The 22,996-nt window shown below is 35.3% G+C and overlaps 1 pseudogene; it reads left to right on the top strand.

Moving 5' to 3' along the window:
• Positions 1–2,782: 2,782 nt before the first annotated feature.
• LOC107534063 (methylmalonic aciduria and homocystinuria type D homolog, mitochondrial-like) lies at positions 2,783–3,793 on the top strand (annotated as a pseudogene).
• Positions 3,794–22,996: the final 19,203 nt, after the last annotated feature.

The raw sequence follows: 22,996 nt of genomic DNA, 5'->3' as shown, positions 1-22,996 counted from the left end.
AAATGTGTATTTCTCCCCATGCATGCTCTACAAGAAAAATATAAGCTAAATCAGATTACCAAATCAACTGAAAGTTGATGCTTTACTCACTTGGCATTATTCATCCGTTTTATGGTGATGCTTACTCTGCTTTAAACAATCACTGAACTACTAAATTGTACTTTTACATTTTTAAATACAATTACTTTCACATGTTCTCATCCCAATGATAATTATTCCTCTGAAGGAGTCAGTTGCACTGAAAAGATCTGATGTTCATTCATCATTGAGCTATGGTGATAACACTGTAGTTACTGGAGCTTACTGTGCAAGGTTGCAACAGAAAACAGTGGAAAGGAAATCCTAGGGAAACCATCAGCCTTCTTAAATGTTTGAAAGACTTACACCAAGAATGTGCTTATTGCTCTGCAGTATATAATATCCTTTATATCCTTGTAACCCTACAAGAATTTAGAAAAAATGAATTTGTTAGAAGAACACAAAGACATTGAACTTAGACAAGGTTTCTCAAGAGCAAATATGATCCCAGGGATGTATTCCGACATACATGGGGAAAACACACCTCAATTTAAAACATCTACACAAGCCCTAAACACTGATAGTAGTTGAGCATTTTGAGGATAGAGTTCAAAGAAAGGATTACCCAGGAGTAGAGAAGATGAACTTCAGTAAGTAAGCAGCCCAGCTGGCGTGGCTCAGCAGTTGGGCATCAACCTAGGATCCAGGAGATCGAGGTTCGATTCCCGGTCAGGGCCCATGCCCGGGTTGCGGGCTCGATCCCCAGACGGGGGCATGCAGGAGGCAGCCAATCAATGACTCTCTCACCATTGATGTTTCTGTCTCTCCCTCTCCCTTCCTCCCTCTGAAATAAAGACATATTTAATTAAATAAATAAGCAAATACCTCCTTTCAAGAGTTTAAGGGTTCAACACCTGTGCCATGGTCCAGTGGAAAAGTGAAAAAAATGTTATGAAACACTCTTAGAGAGGGACAGTTTTCAGAACTGCAGAGTAAGGACCACTAAAATCTGTTTTTCCATAAAAGCAATGAGGACACTCATTAAAAATGTCAAATTAACTTTTCAAGACTACAAAATTAATCACAGGCTTTCAACAACCTGAGGAGCATTTATTAAAAACAAAAAACAGCTAAATCTCAGTAAGACAGCAAGGGCCTTATCACATTTGGACTCGCTTTGACTTGCTCCATCCCCTTTCTGTTCTGCCCAGCTCCACAATAACCTGGACAAACAGCAGCTTTGTAGTCATGGTAACAATGAAAACAAGCAGCCTAGCAGCCCCAAGAGGTAACAAACTGGGCTTGAAGCTCTTCAGAAGGCCTAATCCCATATATTTGGTCTGTTTGGGAGCTCCCTGAAAAATATCTATTGACAGAGAAAATATTTGAACAAATAAGGTGGAAAAGTTCCCAAATTTGATGAAAAGGATAATTCCAAGTATTAATTGCATCAATATTTGTTCTACAGCACTTATAAACCTTTTGGAACAAAAAAATATGGTATGCCTACTTACCATTCATACTGCAATGGAAAAGGACTTTTGTGTACATTACTAAATCAAACATACTGTATCTTAATTTATAAATATCAATTTATTGGCAAAAATCTACCAAAAGTATTTTAATTTATATATTATTGATTTTATTGAAAAGGGTATATATTAGATTTTTTATCACTTAGTTTTAAGCAATTATATAAATTCTTTTCTGCTTCACAGCTCTTTAAAAAAGTACAATGAGACTATTCCAGAGGGATAGTCTAAATGGCATATTAATTCTCCTATTTAGCTTATCCTAGACTTAAAAACTATATTAAATCAGAATTAGGACAATTCATAGTGGGAATAATGTTCATTCAACAATTATTTATTACATATGTATTGTGTGCTCTGTACTAGGCACTGGGAATAAAATAAACCATCTAGTTTTAAGCAATTTATATTGATTTATTTAAACATTTCAAGCATCTTAAGTAAACACTATTTTTAGTTCCATTCAACAGATGATAATATTGAGTCATAAAGAGTATAAGTAATTTGTGCAAGATTATACAGCACTTAGAACTCTTGAGAGATACGAGTTCAGGGCATGAACCTACATAATCTGACCCTGAATCCAAAACCTTCCCAATTCCACTATCAGTGAAAACATTCAGTGTTTCACCTGGAGCTTATAGTGTAGAAGAATAGGCAGGCATTAATGGAGCAGTTGCCATTAAATCCAATTATTGCCATTTTAAAGATAAGTACATAGCACTAGAAGAGCACATAGGTGGGACTGCTAACCTACCTTTTAACACGAGGCTACTTTTCTGCAAGGAAACTCTTAATGAGAGATATTTGACTATTTTAAGATGCTGGGAAGATAGAGGCAGAAAAGATACAACGGTAAAGATTGAGATGCAAGGCGAACATCAGGAATCTGAGAAGTCATGGGGAACTTTAAAAGTTTATTAAACTCAATTGCATTGTATAATCAAAATTGTGAGAACTGGCGCTATCAAAATTAGAGAGTATTGTAGTACTTTATATGTTAGGTTAATGAGTTTAGATTTGTGCTGAGTGCAATGGAAAAAAAATGAACATAAAGGAAACTATTTTCAGATTTGGATTTTAAGAAAATTCACTCTAGACAGCTGGAGGTGATGGTGGTAATTGGTATGGATGGTTTCCACCCACAGTAACCCCTCCAAATCTATACATCTTCCAACCACAGCTCTTGGAACTTTAGGAAAGATATTTTGCATCTGTCATCTCCTCTAGAAATGGCCAATGCACTCTGTAACAGAGCAAGAATAGTTTCTTATCTCCCAAAATTTTGTTCTTTAGTTAAAAGTGTTGTCAATCCCAAAACCTTTTCAACTGCACGATCTTCAGGTTCTGATGAGTCTCATGTGGCCACTGTACCTCCCTATATATGCTCTCATACAATATGGCTGATGAAACTATGGGGCCATTTGGGCCTCAAGATCAGAGGTTTCAGCTTCCTGAGAACATAGGTTTTGACCGTCACCTCAATGGGACCACGTCACAGAAAAAAAGCCAGGTTCATAAAACTTTACCTGATGTTCTAACAGAACCTTTATCAAGTGAAAGACATGAGTTTGTGATGGCACAATATGTGAACGAATTTTAGGGTAATGATGCACCTGTTGAACAGGAAATTAACAGTGCAGAAACATACTTAGAAAGTGCCAAAGTAGAGTGTGTAATCCAAGCATGACCAGAATTGCTGCTAAGAGATTTTCAAGCACTGTTTCCAGAAGTAGCCGCCAACAAACTAATGAACCTGACTATAACACAGAAAATTAAGAATGATATGACTATTTGGAGCAAGGAGGTAGAAAAGGAAAGAGAAATGCTCTTAGAAATTTTCATCAGTGGTGCTAAGGAAATATGCTTCGCTCTTTGAACCAAAGGCTATTTGGCTGACTTTATTCATCAGTTTGGCATTTTTTGACCATACACGGTGGGACAAAAGTAGGTTTACAATTGTTCCTAAGGAAGCTAATACAATAATTAATAAATAATAATATAATAATAAACTGTGTTTTGTGTACTCATAACTGTGAACTTATTTTTGCCCTACCCTGTATACAAGCAACACTCTTTTTGAAACAGATGAATGCTATCAACATTAAGGATTCTCTGTTGATGATTTTGATTGCTGTAAAGTGATTCATCATAGTTTTTGGGGTACCCAGGTGGCTGTAGGAAGTATCTTTACAAATGCAAATCTAGACAGCCATATTATAAAGAAATTAAATGGAAACTAGCAGTAATGTGAATTTATTTGCTGTACCATTTGTATTTAACATGTGGGTTAATCTATAAACATCGCCAAAAGCTTCAGTTTTTAAAATTTACTTATTTCTAGATATTTGTTTCAAAATTTATGAATTTATAACATTGGCAAATGGTTTGTGACCTTTACATCTCAAATGTTCATTTATAAGTTAACTTATATCAGCAGAAAAGTTGCCTATAGCCAAGTGTGTTGAACACATCAATACAAGACAATTCTCAGGTGAAGGAATTATCCCCAGTTATAATGCCCTTCCTATGCTAATACACATAGTATGGTTATTGTCAATGAATGTGAGATTATTGATAAATTTGAAATATTTATTCAGTCTCAATACATTTAATACCAGCATTTGATGAGTATGGAAAAATAAACATTTCTAGAAATGGGAATGAATATTTGTAGAATACCTCAAGCTTTTTAGGATACTGATAGATGACTTAGAGAATGTTTGGTCATTCGTTTAGCCAATCTTTTGAACATTTAACTATTAATAACAATAATTTACTTGTTAAATTGTTTCTTAAAATTATTATATGCTTCCACAAATTGAATGGACTGGAATATATTTACAGCTTGGGATTCCTAACCTCTTTGACTATGGATCTACAATAGTAAAACCATGTAAAAATTAATAACTATATTATTGTATCAATTTAAGATAAGTTTCAAGCACACATTCATAGGTAAACACATACCTGACATTCTTGGAACTTTCTAGTTTAATATGCATTGACTTTCAGAGTACCTCAATTTATTACAGTCAGTTGTATATTGGCATTTGCAAGTAAACAAACAACTACATTAGCATTAATTCTTAATTTCATTAATGAATGTCTGGAAGACTGATATATAGTGTTTCTGTATGATTTAACGGCTGATTTTCTAAAACCTATATCCCATTGTTTCCAGCATAAATTCACTTATATCAGCAGAAAAGTTGCCTGTAGCCAAGTATGTCAAACACATCAATATAAGACAATTCTCAGGTGAAGGAATTATCCCCAGTTATAATGCCCTTCCTATGCTAATACACATGGTTATGGTTATTTTCAGAGTGTACCCATACTCACCTCAAGGTTTCTGTAGAACGGAGTAGTAAAACAAATTACAAGAGAATCACAGATCACCCTGTCACATCATCACAAGGATCCACAGTAAAGACACTAGAAAACCCAGAGTGGACCCTAATAACAGTGGAGGATTCTAATTTTTCTGCACCGAGCCTGAAACCATGGTGACTATGGGACTCTGAATTAATATGCCAGAAGAAGGATAGACACTACAACAAAGAGAGCAACGAAATGGCTTGGCCTGGCCTAGTTTGCTTACCACAGGGCACTTGAACTGAAAGGCAAGCTCAGCCCAACTGAGTTTAGCCCATCCTTGAGGAAAAGAGAAAAAGGAAAGAGCCATATATTTCCTGAGCCAAATATCTATTCTCCCTCCTTTAAAAAGAAGTAAGTTGGGTAGATGGAGAGGGCTCCCTGATGCTGCCTTTCGCTGGAAGCAATACCTATGGACATGTCATAAAGTCTCACTGACCTTAGGATACAGTTCAAGAGTGCTATTCTACTTGCTAGAAATTAACTGCATGAAGTTGAAGAAAAACATAGAAAGTGAAACAGGATTTCTATTTGGGAACTGGGAGGGGGATATGGTTGCCTTTTGTGGCTATTTTTTAGAATGTTGCTCTACGAGTACCTGGACTTCTATATTTAATCCCTACCTGTCCTTTCCCCTTCTACAAAACACACCCGGTGCCACTAAAAGAAGCGTCATGCTTGAAGAGATATGATCTGAAGTAATACAGGCAGCTCTGACCAGAAGATGAGTAAGAAAGGATTATACCACTTCTATGGTTTTGGAAAACATTTGGTCATTAGGGGTAGAAAAGATGTTATTCACACTGTCATTAAACAAAATGAAATGTCACTTGAATTTCACTTGAATATCGATATGTTCTTATATACAATCATGTTTTGTGTTCTTTTCTGTTGCTAAGACTTACTGTTGTTTTTCCCTTTGAAATATGATGATAAAGGTGTTTTGCTGTGATGTGTGAAGGGGGAGAAGGTATTTTTATATTCTGGTCCCTCCCCCACTTTTGCTCTCATTGCTCTAACTGGGGAGTCAACTAAATCTGCAGAAGCTATTAATTATGTTGGCATTCTTTTGGGATGATTTCACTGTGGAAAGGGATATATCTCAGGCCTATAGGAATATTAATGTAACAGAAAATTTTAAATTAACAAAAATTAATGTCTCCAAATTCTCTTGGTCTTGCATTATTGAGCCTCATATCATTTGTGTTACTGCTCTGGATGACATCCAGCCAATTTTAGTTATACATCCCATACCCCAACCTCTATCTGATGATACAGTGGAACGTATGTGCTATAACAGAACTGTAATACTGAAAATGAAAAATTACATTCACTTTCTCCCTCCCTCCTCTTTAGCCAAAAGAAGTCCTACATATTTCTGCTCTGAATTCCAAGTACAACATTGTGACTTTTTAATTGGCTAAAAAGTGCAATTATGAGACATGGTGATGGTACCAATGAATAATTGGAAAGTAAAGCAGAATTACCTCCCATCCTAATCACATTCATGAGATGTTACACATTTTCCGTATTAAGCCATAAACCAAATATCTAGGAGGTTACTGTATTAATTGTATGTATGTTCTATGAAACCATTAAAATTCCAGTCTTAATATTTTTCTTTTATGTGAGGAAATACAAAAAGATGCAATGGTGTCGAAATAGAAACAAAATAGTCCATTGATCAGGACATCAAAATAATTTATAGAAAACTGCATTTATACAGGAAAGCAAGAAGCACTGAATGGTTGGATGGTGAAGATATAAAATTCATTGGTCTAATCCTGGGAGAGCTCATCATTTCTCAAATCATTTTACAAATGTCTTCTACAGGGATTACCGGATGTTGTGTTTCTGAAATGAATTTTCTACCACTGCTGTGATTATACAGCAATTTTTTAAAAAGCAATCTGTAGATCTTATTATGGCAATTCATTAGAAATGAAAGGATATTTAAAAAAACACTTTACTGCCATGACTTTACCAAATAAAAAAGCAGTAGGTAAGAATACTCTCTCTGCCTATCAATTCCATATTGCTCCTAATAGCATTGTCCAGCTTTTCAAGCTGTTTGACAAACAAACAGTACTGCAACTTCTCAGTGAGGCCGCCAAGATAATATTCAGAACGAATGCATTTTCTAACCCTCACAGCAATGCACTCAGTCGAAAATCATTAGGCTCTAAAATCATATTACATTTTGTAATGATTCCAAGGTTATAGAAACTTTGTAAGAGTGGAATAAATGTCTTCAACCAATTATACACTTGCAAACAACTTTTAAATAATGGCTTCACATTTAAATTCTGAAGTTTTAAAGTAATTGCTATAATAAAATTGGATTATAAAAAACTACACATATTTTCTTCCTTCTAAAAAACTAATGTGGTTTATCTGAAAGTTTTTCTATAACCTCAAAATCTAAAATGTCTGCCCATGAAATATATAAGCATCTTTTACTGTCATTAGAGAAATCGGTGAACTGTGTCATACATTGTTGCATTGACAAGTTCAAATTAACTGCCTATTCTGATTTGTAAAAAGAGGTGAGCCTTCTACCAGTGAAATGACAATTTTATTGACAGAAACATTTCAAACACCAGTTTACTAGCTCTCTTATTTAGTGCACATTGAAAGGCGGCACAGGATCTTTATATTGAAGATTTCATTATACGACCCTAACACACTGTTCTGGTTTTTTTCTTATTTATTTTCAAAGGCATCCTGCTCAGCATAAAATCATCTGAAATCTTTCCTTGCTCCTATTTAACTCAGCGATAATGAGGTTAGGTATCCAGTAGCTGGATATGCAGGTTAAACACTATGTTTTTAAAGTAGGAGAAAAATACTGAAAGAAACATCAAAAAATGTTTAGGAACAACTGTATAGATCCATATTTCAAAAATAATTCAGAAAAATTAGCTTAGCTTCTTTTTACAAAATCCTTGCATTATAAAACCTCAGTTAGTGAAATACTACCTTAAGGGAGGAAGACAGAATTTAAATTAGTTTCAAAAAATTGTATTCCTATTGATTTCCTATTCAAATTTTATATTAAGATAGACTTACATTCAGACTGAAAGGACCTTCCTAAGTGAACATTTCCTGAGGAAAACGCACTACTTCCATTTTGCATGCTACAGTGATGTATTGAAAACAGCCCCATCTCTTATTTTCAGAGATATTTGGCTCCGAAGTACTGGGAACTATACATAAATAGGAAAGGTTTAAGATATTCTTCCTTCATTTCCATAGCACTTCGATACATAGGCTATCAGGTTTTCTATTTCAGAGAATGGCCTTTGAGAAAGATTAGAGTATGAGTTTAACAGTATATATTTGCCAAGTCAAGTATTTCAACTGGACCCACCTATCAGGGCTGAAAACATCAACCTAAGGCGGTGTCTTCTAAGGATGCTGCTAAAGCAAAGTCCCTTCAATTGGGACAAAAACAAACACTGTTTATTTGCCTGGCTTCGCTTAGTTGTTTGTCCAATTGTCTCTGAAGTTGAGAACAAGACATGAGCTTGTTATTAGCAACCTCTGCTCAACTGTTCAGCGGCACCTCTAATGTCCATGAGCCCAAATTACAAAAACCTTTCTGCAGAAATCATAACTTTATCCAGCTTTGCCTGTTGGATAAAATAATGAAAAATCTGAAACAAAATTTAAAGATTTTGTGGTCATGTCCTTCAGTAAGAGTTCTACACACTCGGACAAAGAACCGTATTCTTCAGTAAAAGCATGAAGAACTGAATTCTATATTAAGAACGTAAAATATACATTGTTAAAAACACGAACTTTGAATTTTAGAGCTGGTTTGTCTAATTGAGCTCTCATTTTATAAATGACAAATATGAAAGCCCAGAGAGTTAAAGTGATTGTCCAAAGTTGCCCAAAACGTTGGAGAAATAAGTGGTACAGAGTCCGGTTCTTCTGCCACTTTGTCAACTGTTATTTGTGCTGTTCAGTCACTGAGGTATGGCCAGCGAAGCCTTTGCAAAACATGCTAAGGAAACAAATGTTTGAAAGCACCCGCTTATGCTCGAGGCAGGAGGGAAATTTCTTGAGTAAAAAGAAGAAAATGCAGGAGAAATCATTTTATTAACTGACAGTTTTAAAGAATAAAGTGACTAGCAGTCTAGAAAATTAGCCTTCTTGTTCTGTAGTCACCAGTTTAATTTTCTGCTAAATTTTGGCTAAGGGATTATCAATGGAGCAATGACTAAACAGTAAAGATTTTTTATAACTCGCTACTTTTGGATGTCCCCAAATTGGCATGGATTTAAAACAGATCCCTTTGGCTTATTTTCCTTTGTTGCCATTTATTAAGAACAAATAAAATAGTGAAAAATTGAATTGTTTTTCCCACAGCTTCTTGCTTGAAATGAATTTGTTCTGATATACAAAGGCACAAATTAAAGCCTATATTTTTCTAAAATGTAATTTGCAATGTTAGTTGTTTTCTACCAGCTTTTGATGCTTTTCTTTAGGATCATAGCGTCTAAATTGTACCTGAGGGGAAAACAGATATGTCCTCTTTTGTTTTTTTCTTGATTTAACTAAGAGATATTTCTCCTAATCTTGAAATTCTCTGGATAAATCACTGAGGTTTTCTTGGCTGGGGAATTTTAGAAGTCAGTGTTCAAATACTTATATTACTAGAAAAATAAAAATTATAGAGCATATGTATATATATTAAAAAGCAACAAGTTAATATAGCAATCTGCAGTTTTTGCTATAGATTAAAGTCCATATTTACATAAATATTGTCAAAATATTTATAGCTTAAATTTAAATAACTGAAAAATTTCTAGTCTTGTCAACATTTGGACATTAACTGTAGGTTTATATTTTTGAGTAGGAATATCAGCCTACAGAGCTCAGACCTACTTAGCTTCACAAAGAACAACCCTTAACTTAAACATTGAGGGTAATAAACTTATTTGATGGATATCAACATTCTATGGCAATGATATTAAAATAAATTTCCACTCCAAATCACATGTGGCATGTATTCTTATCATATTCTTTTTAGGGGGTATTTATCATGTTTTGATTTTGGAAATAGATTCACAACAAAATCATTACAGCACACTGTAGTATCAACAACATTGAACGCTAACTTGTAAGTATTTGGATCACCCTAGCATGCATTAAATTATATGGAACCTAAGCTATTATTTTCTCTCAAATATAACGCATAAAATGTAATGATAATAGTAATGCTTGTAATAATAACAATGGCTTTCACTTACATATTCACAACTCTGCACCAGGTACTGTATTAAATCTTTTACATATATTAAATCATTTCATTTTCACATCCTATTATTACTCCCATTTTACAGATGTGATACAAATTGACTCTCCCCCCAAGGCCACATATCTGGTTTGTGGTAGAGTCAGTTTTCAAACCATAGTAGAATATCTCCAGAATTCAAACTCTAGAAATAGTTTAATTCTTTCTAATGGATTAAATAAAAAGCTAAACAAAGAAACCAAAAATAAATACCTACTATTTCAGCTTAAAAATGATAATGATATAGAACCAAAGTTTATTTAAGCTATGACAGTGTAAGTCATAAAAGACAATCTAAATTCTTCCTGTTGATTAATTCAGTATTCTCAGTTCATTAGCTTTTGACATGGTTGAGTCAGATGCAGTAAAAATGCCATTTTGTAGAAATTTTACCTTTAAAAAAAATATGTTGAAATAGACTAGAACTACTCCCTGCCTGAAGACTCTTGGATGATACTCAACTAAAGCTGCTGAAAGAACAGGACACCTGAGCTCTAGTCCTGATTTGGAATATTTTAAGCCAATCCCCAAGGACCTCATTTCCTTCATCTATAAATTGCTCGGGCTGAGCAAGATGACCGTCAATGCCCTTGAATTTAGGATAGCTTTGTGGAATGACACATCTTTATGTTTGGTCCTGGTCAGGACACTGACGTCCTCAGGGAATTATTGGCAGAATAAGGACAGGGCTCTGGCCTTACCAGCCTGGCAAAAGGCCACGAGTTCACCCAAAGTACCACGTTATTGATTTGCCTCAACTAGTAAAGCAGCCCTGCTGGTGTCACACCCTCTGTGCAGTGTTATTTTGTTTCTACTTTGTGCTTTGTGCTTTTTACTGGGAGCTTCTAGCTCTGACCTGTCCCTTTACCTTTGAAATTTAATTTTACCTTCTTCAGTCCCTTGTGAAGTGGCTCTGAACAGGAGTGATCGGGATTCCTACCTTATCGCCTGTCTTAAAGCTGGCTCTCTAGCTTTATATGCACACGCAGCTTCCTGACTGCTTAGTGACAAATTAACCCAGTTTTGATGTTTTCTCTTTGATGCTCAGGGATTTTTGAAATATTAATGCTTGTTTGGGTGAATTTATTTGACTTTCTTCTCAGAAATATTTGTATTTTCATTTTTAGTCATTCCAATGTCTGTCCTTTAATCACATTTCTTTAATTTGATTGCCTTTTAATTATAAAAGTTGGAATAAACTGAGTCAGCTCAAACATGGCTGGCTGTACAATCTGGACACAGTCTCATGTCCTAAAATATCAGAGAAAGTGAATTCATCTACCCTTTTCTCTGTAGGTAATCTTTAACACCTTTAATCACTTTACATTTGAGGTATATATATCCAAAATCTATATCTATATATATATCTATATATATATATTTAATGTATATGACTTGATGCTATAAACATATCCCTTACTTCCAAAAGTTTCTTCCCACTTCTTTTACTTGTTATTTCTTTTGTGGTAAGAACAGTTATCTTAAGACCTACCCTCTTAGCAAAATTTTTACTATATAATACAGTATGACTAACTATAGGCCCTATGCTGTACTGCAGATTTCTAGGACTGATCTTGTATGATGAAACTTTATATTCATAAACTAATACCTCCCCATTTCCCTCTTCCATCAGCCCTGGAAACTAGCATTCTACTCTATGATTCTATCAATTTGATTGTTTTGGAATTCTCATATAAGCAGCATCGTGTGGTATCTGTCCTGTGCCTGGCTTTTTGACCTAATCAGGTTCATCTAAGTTGTCACAGAAAAAGGAGGTTACCTCCTTTTTTTACTTTAATATCTTTATTGATTTCAGAGAGAGGGGGAGAGAGATAGAAGCATCAATGATGAAAGGGTCATTGATCGGCTGCCTCCTGCACGCCCCCTACTGGGGATCGAGCCTACAGCCCGGGCATGTGCCCCGACCAGGAATCAAACCGCAATCTCCCGGATTCTAGGTTGATGCTCACTGAGCTATGCCTGGCCGGTTGGTTACCCTTTTTTTAGGCTGAATAATATTTCACTCTATGTATACACCATTTTTTCTTTACCCATTTATCTATTGATGCACACATAAATCATTTCCCTGTGTTGACTTTTCGTGAATCATGCTGCAATGAACATGGGAGTGCAGATATCGCTTTGAGGTTCTGACTTCAATCTCTCTGGATACAGACCCAGAAATAGGGTTAATGGATCATATGGAAGTTCTATTTTTAATTTTTTGAGGAACCACCACACTGTTTTCCCTAGTGGCTGTGCCTATCTACATGCCCTCCAACAGTGTAAAAGAGTTCCCTTTTCTCTATGTCTTTGCCAAAACTTGTTATCTTTAGGATTTTGATTATTTTTATAAGTATGAGGTTATATCTCATTGTGGCTTTGACTAAATTTCCCCAATGTGTAGTGATGTTCATCAGTCATCTTTTCATATACCTGTTGACCATTTGCATATGTTCTTTGGAGAAATGTCTACTCAGTTTCTTTGCCCAAATGAAACTTTATCTTATACCATACACAAACATTAACTCAAAATAGATTACAAACTTAAATGTAGGACCTGAAACCATAAAACTCTGAAGAAATCATAGGGTAAAGCTTCTTGACACTGGTCTTAGCAATGACTTCTTGGATATAACACCAACAGCACAGACAACAAAAGCAAAAGCAGGCAAGTGGGACTACATCAGACTAAAAAGCTTCTGCAGAGCAACAGAAGCAAGACTAAAAGGCAACCTGAGACACATTCAGGGGATCTATGATTACAAGCTGTGTATTAATATCATAAAATGACTTCCTTTTCCAGTGAGTTCAAGTTTTCACTGATTATGCAGAAAATTTGTGGATACAACTGCTGAGGCCTTAGAACAAATCAAGTGTGTGGGCAGCCAACTGTTGTAGTAGTTGTATTCTTCACCTCCATACACTCGAAAAAACAAAATAAATAAAATGAAAAGATAATTTCACTTGAGGATATTTGTGGTGATATTTATCAGTAAAATATTAACAATTTTATTCAATCTCAACATGAGCCCACGTCTTTTTAATATTCTGTGTGATAAATTGGAAGGTGTGTGTCAGGCACTTCTGCACACAACACTTCTATGATGATTGTCTCCAGGAAAAGCTCTTGCCTTATACTTTAAGGTGTAAGTTGAAACAGACACTTTTTAATAGAAAAATATTTTACTTGAAAAAATTCAATGACAAAAGTACTATGGTAATTCAGATTTCACATCTGGCAGTCATTTTCTTAAAAACAAGAAACCTGTCACTTGTAACGGTCACTCTGAGTCTGACAGCTTCCCAATACTGAAAGACTTTGGATAAGATAAGTAGTGCTTTTTGAAAAATATTATATAATGAAATGTGTCAATATTTAGAAAATATACAACTTATTGAACCAATACTTTCTAAAGGTCTAATGCACAATGGTACAGATCATACTCGGGTAAAAATTGCCATTTGCAGTACAAGATAAACCAGTAAACTTTAGTGTGGTGGAATACAAAAAAATCCCTGGTACACTTTCATGTTTCACATTACAACTAGCCTTTGAGAAACTACCACGGGTATAGTTTTGGCACAGTATCAAATAAGAATATCCAAAGTGAATTAAAATGTTTATTAAAATATATCTTCCTTTACTTACATATCTTTGTAAAGGCAAATTTTCATCACATATTTCAACCAAAACAGCATAGTTTGACTATGGAAGCAGATATTAGAATGCAGGTAAATTCTATTAAGCCTCACATTAAAAAGATTTTAACACATTAAAACAGGGCTGAACTTCTCACTATTTCTTCATCTAAAAATAGAGTTATTTATATAATAATGGGATGAATCGATGCTATAGAAAAACACTCCCTTCCTGAGGTTGTAAAATGTTCCACTTTCTCTCTATTGCTCAACCAACCAACCCACAATCCTATGACTCAAAAACACCGAGTCTGGAAAGTGAATTTAATAATTTAAAATGAATTCACCCAGTCAGCCAGCTTAAAATCTTACCTTAAAATGATAATGGCAGGCAAAAAAATGTAAAGCAACCTACTTTTTAATATTCCTGCACTATATTTTAGTAGGTAAGAATAAAATGGTCCCCTTTCAAGGATGAACAACCAATAAAAGCATGGCAGTATAAAATAATACTGGCATATTAGATCTAGAAGATAAGTTTACTTAAAATAAATTTATTCAGATGTGATCATAAGTGGCAGACCAAGTACCTACAAAATTTTCTCGTCTATAAAGCAAAGAGAAATAGGCAAAAATTGTCAGAATAGACTTTCTCAAAACTCTAGAAATTAACCAAAAGCTTGCACCAATCCACAGAGCATTTCTTCACAAAAATGTTTAAATCTTAGTAAAAACAGATATTTTTGTGACATTTTAAATTACCCACTTTCCATTCTCTTCTTCCTAAACCATGGTAGCCTGAAAATCAATAGCTACAAGCCACAACTTATGGTGAAAACCAGCAGCCTAATAAACATTATGGGCCAGAATGGGGTTAGAGCTCTTTCAAGTTCTTTTTCTCAATTTTTACTGTTTCACTGTGCAGAAAGTCTGTGGGGGTAAAAAACTGCTCACAAACACTGTCTTTATTTAACCTCAAATAGAACTCATCTATTGCAAGAAGTCTTTTCCTCAGGAACATTTGTTGAAAATAATCGGTGGCAATTGTGTGAGACTGGAATTGCCTTACACAGTGATAGTAGTTGGGGGATACAACAAAATACCCCAAAGAAAAATCTTAAAAGGAGTATCTAAAAAACAAAATCACTGGAAGAGGCTTTGGAAAGTTGTGATAATTTTCTGAGAATCTAGAAGACCACACATGTGCAGGGCTGCTCAAACACCCAAAAAAAGAGCTGAGAAGGCCAGAAGTTCTCGTCTGTGCCTGACCTTGTGGTTCTGCACAATGAAGTGAAGGCTAAGGCATAGTTCTAAACTGCACAGCTAGATGTTGATGGCATTCTCTAAAACACACAGCCCTTCAGCAAGATTAGGAAATTTTATGTTCCCAATGATTTGAGGAAGTATTTACACAGTCATTGGCTTACCACTAGCTAATAGGGCAGTGACTTCAGGTGAAGTTGGCATACTAACATCATAAACAGTACTCAAAAGTTAAAAATCATTAGAAAGACAACATTATAAATTGATAAAAGGGTCAATCCCTTAAGAAGATATACAATTATAAATAAATAAATATATATATATATATATATATATATATATATATATATATATATATACACATATATATATATGCATCTTAAAACAGAGCACCAAAATACAGGAAGCAAAAACTGGCAGAAATGAAGAGAGAAACAAATGACTCAATAATCATAGTTGGAGACTTCAATATTCTAACTTCAGTAACGCATAGATCAACTAGGTAGAAGGTCAACAAAGAAACAGAAGACTTGAGCAACATTATAATTAGGCCAACTAGCCCTAACAGACATCTATACACTACTTCATCCAATAGAAGAATGCACATTCTTTGCATGTGTATTTGCACATGGAACAGAATAGGCCACAGGTTAGGCCATAAATCAAGTCTCAATGAATTTTAAAAGATTAAAATTATACAAAATGCATCAAAACGTATCATAATGGAATGAAGTTGAAAATCAATAAACCATAGAAATTTGGGATATTTCATAAGTATGTAGATATTAAGCAACATGGCCCTGAATGATCAGTAGGTTATTTGCCGATATAAAGGTTCTTTCATTTACACACCCAGCCCTTCAGAATAAGTAAATTCCTCAATAATTATTTTCCTGTTTTATCAAGACCTTACATGTTTTTAACCATTTTTTCATATATCTAAGATAGGATTAATTTAATAAGTTAATTAAACACAAGACCTTAAAGATGGTAACTTTTAAGGTAGAATTGGCATAAAGATTGACAGGTTTCCATTCTCAAAATTCACATGTGGCATTAAAACTTTACATCACTCAAACTCTTCCTTTGGGAAGGAAAGCTGAAAATAACCAATAGTGAACATGGAAAGAGATTCTGTTTGTCCTGTTTCACTTAAATATATTCTAATTTATGATAGGGAAAAGAGAAGAGGTTTTCCATGTCTTTCATGTTAATAGGGCAGCCTTCCTTGTTTCTCTAATTGCACTAAAAAACTAAAGATGTTCACAAAAATCAACATGACTGATTTGCCTTTTACAAACAGAGGGAGCTTATTTAGTGCCTATAAGCAATTTGTGTATAATAGAGATGCCATTTCTTCAAATGAGTTCTTTAATGAGCCTTTGTCTCATAGCCTAATTGTGCTTTTTACTTTATCCCCAAAATGTTCTGGTGTCTTCTGTGCAAACCTCTAGGAACATGCCTACCTGGAGAAATTCTAGTGTGGCCACCTTAGGTAATGAAAGAAAAGAGGGTGATTTGCTTTGGAAAATTAGCTTTGGAAAGGGCCTCTTAAATATTTAAATGCTCTAATAATTTGTGTTCAAGAATAAGACTAACTGCCCAGCGGTTGGGCATCGATCTATGATCCAGATCATGGTTTGATTCCCCATCAGGGCACATGCCCGGGTTGCAGGCTTGATCCCCATTTGGAGGTGTGCAGGAGGCAGCCGATCAATGACCCTCATCATTGATTTTCTATCTCTCTCTCTCCATCTCTTTCCTCTCTCTGAAATCAATAAAGATACATATTTTTTAAAAAGACTGACTTGTTGAGTACATTGTTTATTGATTCTTGTTTCACTCAATTTTTCTAAAACCTATGAAAGCAATCGTGTTTCTTTATTTGTTCCTAACCAACCTACTACAGGTTGTTCATAAAGTATAACTATACTTTAACCTTATTTTACTTTTAGGTAACTACATACTGTTAAATACAGTTCACTTAAAAAGCTATTAATATTCAAATACCTAAGAAAAATATTCTGTGGTCAGGGAATATGTGTCTGATACTATTAAAGTTTGGGGAAGATGCGGCAAGAAATAAATGCTATCAGAATTAAATACTTCAGTGAAAAATTTCTCCTGGCAGTTTTCAATAAAATCAATTCAAAAAATAATGCTTCATACCAACATCTGAAGTGCAGATAGAATCTGTTTTCATTTATTTCTATTAAGCAATCATTTCTCCATGTTGCACTTAATTAAGCTATTGTTTCCCTCATTAAATATGCCTTTGAATTTTTTAAAAATGCTGTTCTCCCTAACACAGCAAATGTGAGAAGTCAAATACCATTTTCAGTAAATACAAGATGTGTGTATATGTTGACTTTTATACTTAAGAAAATAAGGAGAAATATTAAATAATGTATGTTTGTATAAGTCCTTTGAATCACCTGCAAGTGTCTCCTTATTGCAAACACAATCAGTTTATTAGAAATCTTGACTTGAGAATATGAGGCTTCATTGCTTCTCCAGTCATTCTGAGCCCACCGCAAACATCTCCTGTTAAGTAGGTCTCTTAACATCTTAGGCCACTATGCTTTGGGAAATTTTTTTCCTGTCTTTTTGTTGTTGTTGTTTACTTACTAGAGCAAACTCTTTAGTTGGGAAAGCCTAAGCTAAGTTGAATGTTAATTTTATTTGGCTAAAGAGCCAAAGAGGGCTCTTTGGCTCTTTCTTAACTCTCTAATAAACTCGGAAAATCCTGCCAAATCCTACCCTCTTAAAAAAAAAAAAGTTAAAAGAAATATTGGACAATATAAAGAATATGAAGAGGCTAGGAAATGGAGTGTTACAAAAACTTGTATAACAAATAATTGTGTCTTTTATTTTGAATTTGGTAACTTTACAATGTTCTCAACTAGAATTATGATAGAGTCCATGGAAGAACCATATCACTTTTTATAGTATATTTTGGTGCCAAAAGAAGATTGCCAAAATTATATTGAATCTGTAGGCCCCTTTTCCAGGTGAATAAATAATCAAAAAGGTTTTAGCAACTATAAAGCAAACAGCACTATTTCAGTCAGGGATCTTGGTGGAAGGCAAAACTCACAAATCTTTGCCCATATACACAGATGAGGTGTTTATTTAAAACCTGTCTAACCTGGGCAACAGACACCCCTCTTCTCTTATCATAGAATCACAAATGACCTAGACTCAACCCATTGGATGAACCTGCCCAAGACTGAATCTTTCAGAAAGAATACATTTGCGGGGCGAGTTGAAACTGTTCAGGTCAGTCATGGTGCCATTAAGAAATCCCACAGCAACGCTGAGCAATATTGAGGAGAGTCCAGTGGTGGAAGTTCTACTGGCTGCTTCCTGAAGCTTCCCTTGGTTTCTGAGCCTAACTAGCTGCTCTTTCTGTATATTACATGAATACCAAACATGTTTTCAATACACTGCTTCCCTCCAAAAAGGAAGTGGCTGCAGTAACACAGAGTAAGAATTCAAATTCAGATCAGGAAAAAATTTCTGAGGCATCTATCATGGAAGAAGCACAGTGCATTTTAATAAAAGAGGAAAAACTAAAAGTAGGATGAAAATCGTATACAATTAAGATGCAACTAAAGTGTTTAGGTGAATTGTAACTGCTTCAGAAAGGAATCAAATTGCTCTTTGGGTTCTGATCATTTTCTGTCACCTTAGAGGGGAAAAAAATGTGATTTTCAAAGTAGCAGAAAGGGCAACTCTCCTTTTAAAAACAATAATGGAGATGATCTACTGACTGCCAATCCTTTGTTATGTAATTAACTTGTATTATAAATGCATAATTTTTCTATGAAATATGGTATGTACACCCAAAAGAGAATATGTTAAAAGTCATGTCTGAAATAATGTCATCTCTTAGAAAATTTTCACCAAATGCACAATTTTCTAAAGTGTCTGCATGACAAGCTTCGGCTAGACCCTTTTTTTAGCTTTCAGATTTTCAGTGCCCCTTTCTCATCTGATTCTTCAAATCAGGCATCTTTCCTCACCCCTTCAGAATCTAGGCTACATGGACTCCAAATAAGCTTAAAATAAGAGAACTGTATATAAAGGACAAATAAAGGTATAAAAGTGACCTTTAGATAAATTTAGTTCCACCATTTAAAGTTGATGAAGTAGCTGATGATTTTTAAATTTAACAACACAATCTAAACATCTTAAACATAATTTTCCAGAAAATAACTAGTTTGAATCTGTTGGAGAGCCTAGAGAACGGTTTTACTCATCTGATGCTGTGAATGCCACACGCTGAGTGAGATGGATATGCATTTACTTGGTTAATGAGACCACCTTCAAACTCCGAGTACTCAAATTAAAATAAATCACCAGGAAACTACATCAGTGGTCATAGAAAAGAAGTAAAAAAGTTCATAAATTGCAAACCAAGGAAATATTACACACTACCAAAATACCCCGTTTCACCAGTTCTAAGACCTCATCAGTTATAAAATGCAATCTGATCTAATATTCCACCAACAATCTTTAAAACATTGGCAATTCATACATGACATACCACTTTTCCTACTGTCTTTACTTATGCCCACTTCACACTCTCCCAAGCACAATTTCCAATTAACATCCGAAAATACTGAACTGTCAATCCTCTCAGAAGGAAAAAGAAAATTTACAAAAGAAGTTAGAATGTCCCCTGCCATGCATTTTCTTGTAGAAATCAGAACCAAGGAATTATCTTGTCTATTTCATCAAGTGCTAGTAATACCACATATCAAGATTTAGAAGCCTTTACTCCACTGACTGCAGCCACCAAACCTGTGCTCTAGCCAAAACATATTTGTTATATTTACAGAACAACCACTATTTTCAGACACATCCACATCTCCTTTGGTGCTAACAGGAGGAAAAAATGCCCTATTAAAAGCTTCAAGGACACGGGTCTCTATTTAACCACAGCAACTGTCTTATTGCAGAGCATTTTCTGAAGGGCAAATTGTGCATATCATTCTTGGAAATAACATAAAACAATCATTAACTGTAGTCAGTGGCGGTTTTAGAATTAATAAAGAGGAGAGGCTTGCAGGGACTGATTGCTGTGTTAGGCAGAGCATGGTGACTTTTTTTGAATCAACACCTCCATGGTTCTTTACATAAGGCTGAAAAACTTCTAATTTTCTATCAAAGTTAGAAGTGAGTGGTTTAGCTGATGGAGATCATGGGGAGGAAGAGATCAGCCCAAAGTGCACCTTGGTGCCTACCACATTCTAGACTGATGATGGTAACCAACATGCACCCTCAGATCATCATTCCAGGCGGAGCCAAGTGCAGTGTGTTTCCGCAGAACCCGTAGACCGTGATGTGCTCCCATGAAGGAAGTGCACATCCCATTAAATTCCGACGAAAAGTAGTGAGATGGCCTCCACGGGGAAGATGCCTCCTTCAAGACAAATGTTCTCTAACAAAGTTTAAAAACAAAATTATTAAGTACAAGAATTCCTTTCTAAAACTTTCCTTCCTATTCATTTTTTACTTTGAAGCACCTTTTTAGTACCCGAAGATCTGTGTTTTCATTTTTATTTTCAACTTAAAATTCATCAATTATAAAGGTCTGTAGGGCAACGCAAAAGTAGTTTGCACGTGAATAACAGCATTATATCTATGGATACATATGTTATTTCTAGCCGATATTAATAATGATAAATTTTACATCACATTGATTTTTTACCTCTAGACAGCAGAAACTACATCATAAATCATGACTCCATTGTTGCTTCTGGGTGTGAGCTATGCATAGTGGGAAAACTAGACACACTGCATGTGGGAGATTGTAAGAAAGAAGTTCTGCATGTATTAAATGTAATATGCAGCTCTAGACACTGCTCTATTATAATTGCCTGGGGTAAAAGTGTTTATTTTGTGGCCCTGGCTGGTTTTGCTCAGTGGTTAGAGCATCCGCCTTCAGACTGAAGGGTCTCATGCTTGATTCTGGTCAAGGGCACGTACATTAGTTGCAGGCAATACACCACTTCTTTTTTATCCATTTATTCATCAATGGACACTTAGGTTGTTTCTCCATCTTGGCTATTGTAAATAATGCTGCTATGACCATAGGGGTGCATATATCTTTTGAATTAGTGTTTTTAATTAAATTTAGTAGGGTGACATTGGTTAATGAAATTCTATAGCTTTCAAATGTACACTTCTCAAATGAGTGTTTTTATATTCTTCAGATAAATACCCAGGAGTAGAATAGCAGGAACATATGACAGTTCAATTTTTAATTTTTGAGGAATCTCCATAGTGTTTTCTATAGCGGCTGCACGAATTTACATACCTACCAACGGTTACTAGGGTTCCCTATTCTCCACGTCCTCTCTAACACTGGTTACTGGATGTTCAGTATGAGTGTGTTTAGCTTTGTAAGAAGGTGCCAACTGTTTCCAAAGTGGCTGTATCATTTTTACCTTCCAGTAGCAATGAACGAGAGTTCTTGTTGCTCCACATCCCTGTTACCACTTGGAGTTGTCACTGTTCTATATTTTGGCCATTTTAATAGGTGTGTAGTGGTATCTCATTAAAATAAATTTCGGGAAATTCTCAGTCATTATTATTTCAAATACTACTTCTATTTCTTCCTCTTTTTCTTTTTCTTCTGGCATTTCCATTATGCATATGTTGTTATTCCTTTTGTAGTTTTCTCAGTCTTTGAATATTCTGTTCTATTATTTTAGGTTTTTATTCTCTTTGCTTTTCAGTTTTGGTAGTTTCTATTGTGATATCCTCAAGTTCAGAAATTCTTTCCTCCACCATGTCCTACTAATAAGCCCATCAAAGAAAATTTTCATGTGTATTACAATGTTTTCCATCTCTAGAACTTCCCTTGAGTTCATTCTTAGGATTTTCATCACTCTGCTTATATTTCCCATCTGTTCTTGCATGCTGTTTACTCTATCCTTTACAGCCCTTAGCATATCAATCATAGTTGCTTTAAATTCCCCATCTGATAATTCCAACATCCCTGCCCTGTCTGGTTCTGATGCCTGCTTTGTGTCTTCAAATTGTTGGGGGTATTTTTCCTTTTGGTATGCCTTGTAATTTTTCTTGACAGCCAAACATGATGTACTGTGTAAAAGAACTGCTATAAATGGGACTTCAGTTATGTGGTGATAGGGTTCGGAGGGTTGGGGGGAGCATTCTATAGTCCTATGACTATGTCTCAGTCTTTCAGTGGGCCTGTGCATCTAAACTATACACTTCAGAGTGTTTCTCTGTTATCCACACACACACACACCCTGTTACATGGGACAGGATGGCTAGAAAGGCTAGAGTTGGGTGCTTTCCTTCCCCCAGTTCCATTAGGCTCTCATAATACCTCTGCAGGTTGGGCTCTGGTTAACTAGTGTCTCCTGAGGGCAGGCCTTATTGAGAATAACAACATGCTCTGACAGATTTCAAAATGGTTCCTTTTCCTCTTGCCCTGTCAAAGCATTAGTTGTTTTGCCTGTTTTTATTGTTGCTTCATTTTTTCTGGTATTAAATTTGTGATCCTGGAGATAAACCTCACAAAACTGTGGGATCATCCCTGTGACTGAATCCTCCTAGAAATTTTAACTCTCCAAGTTGCCCACACTGAGCCTTCATTGAGCATGTCATCAACTACAGTTCAGGTTTTCCTACCCCCGCTCCAGGGTCCATGGGCGGGTTTTGCTCTTGAGTCTGCTCCAGTCAGCCAGCCATGATTCCCTGTATTCGCCTGTTTCTTTAATCTTGGGGGGCAGCGGGGGGTGGGGGGCAGCAGTGTGCCCTGTGTCCTCACCTCTTTCATGGATCCTAGAAGAGCTATTGATTTTTCAGACTGTTCAGATTTTTA

This window comes from Miniopterus natalensis, chromosome 2 (assembly GCF_054644295.1).
Source record: "Miniopterus natalensis isolate mMinNat1 chromosome 2, mMinNat1.hap1, whole genome shotgun sequence".
Classification (NCBI taxonomy): domain Eukaryota; kingdom Metazoa; phylum Chordata; class Mammalia; order Chiroptera; family Miniopteridae; genus Miniopterus; species Miniopterus natalensis.
Note: the sequence above shows the minus strand (reverse complement) of the source record. Positions and strands in the feature narration are given on the sequence as shown.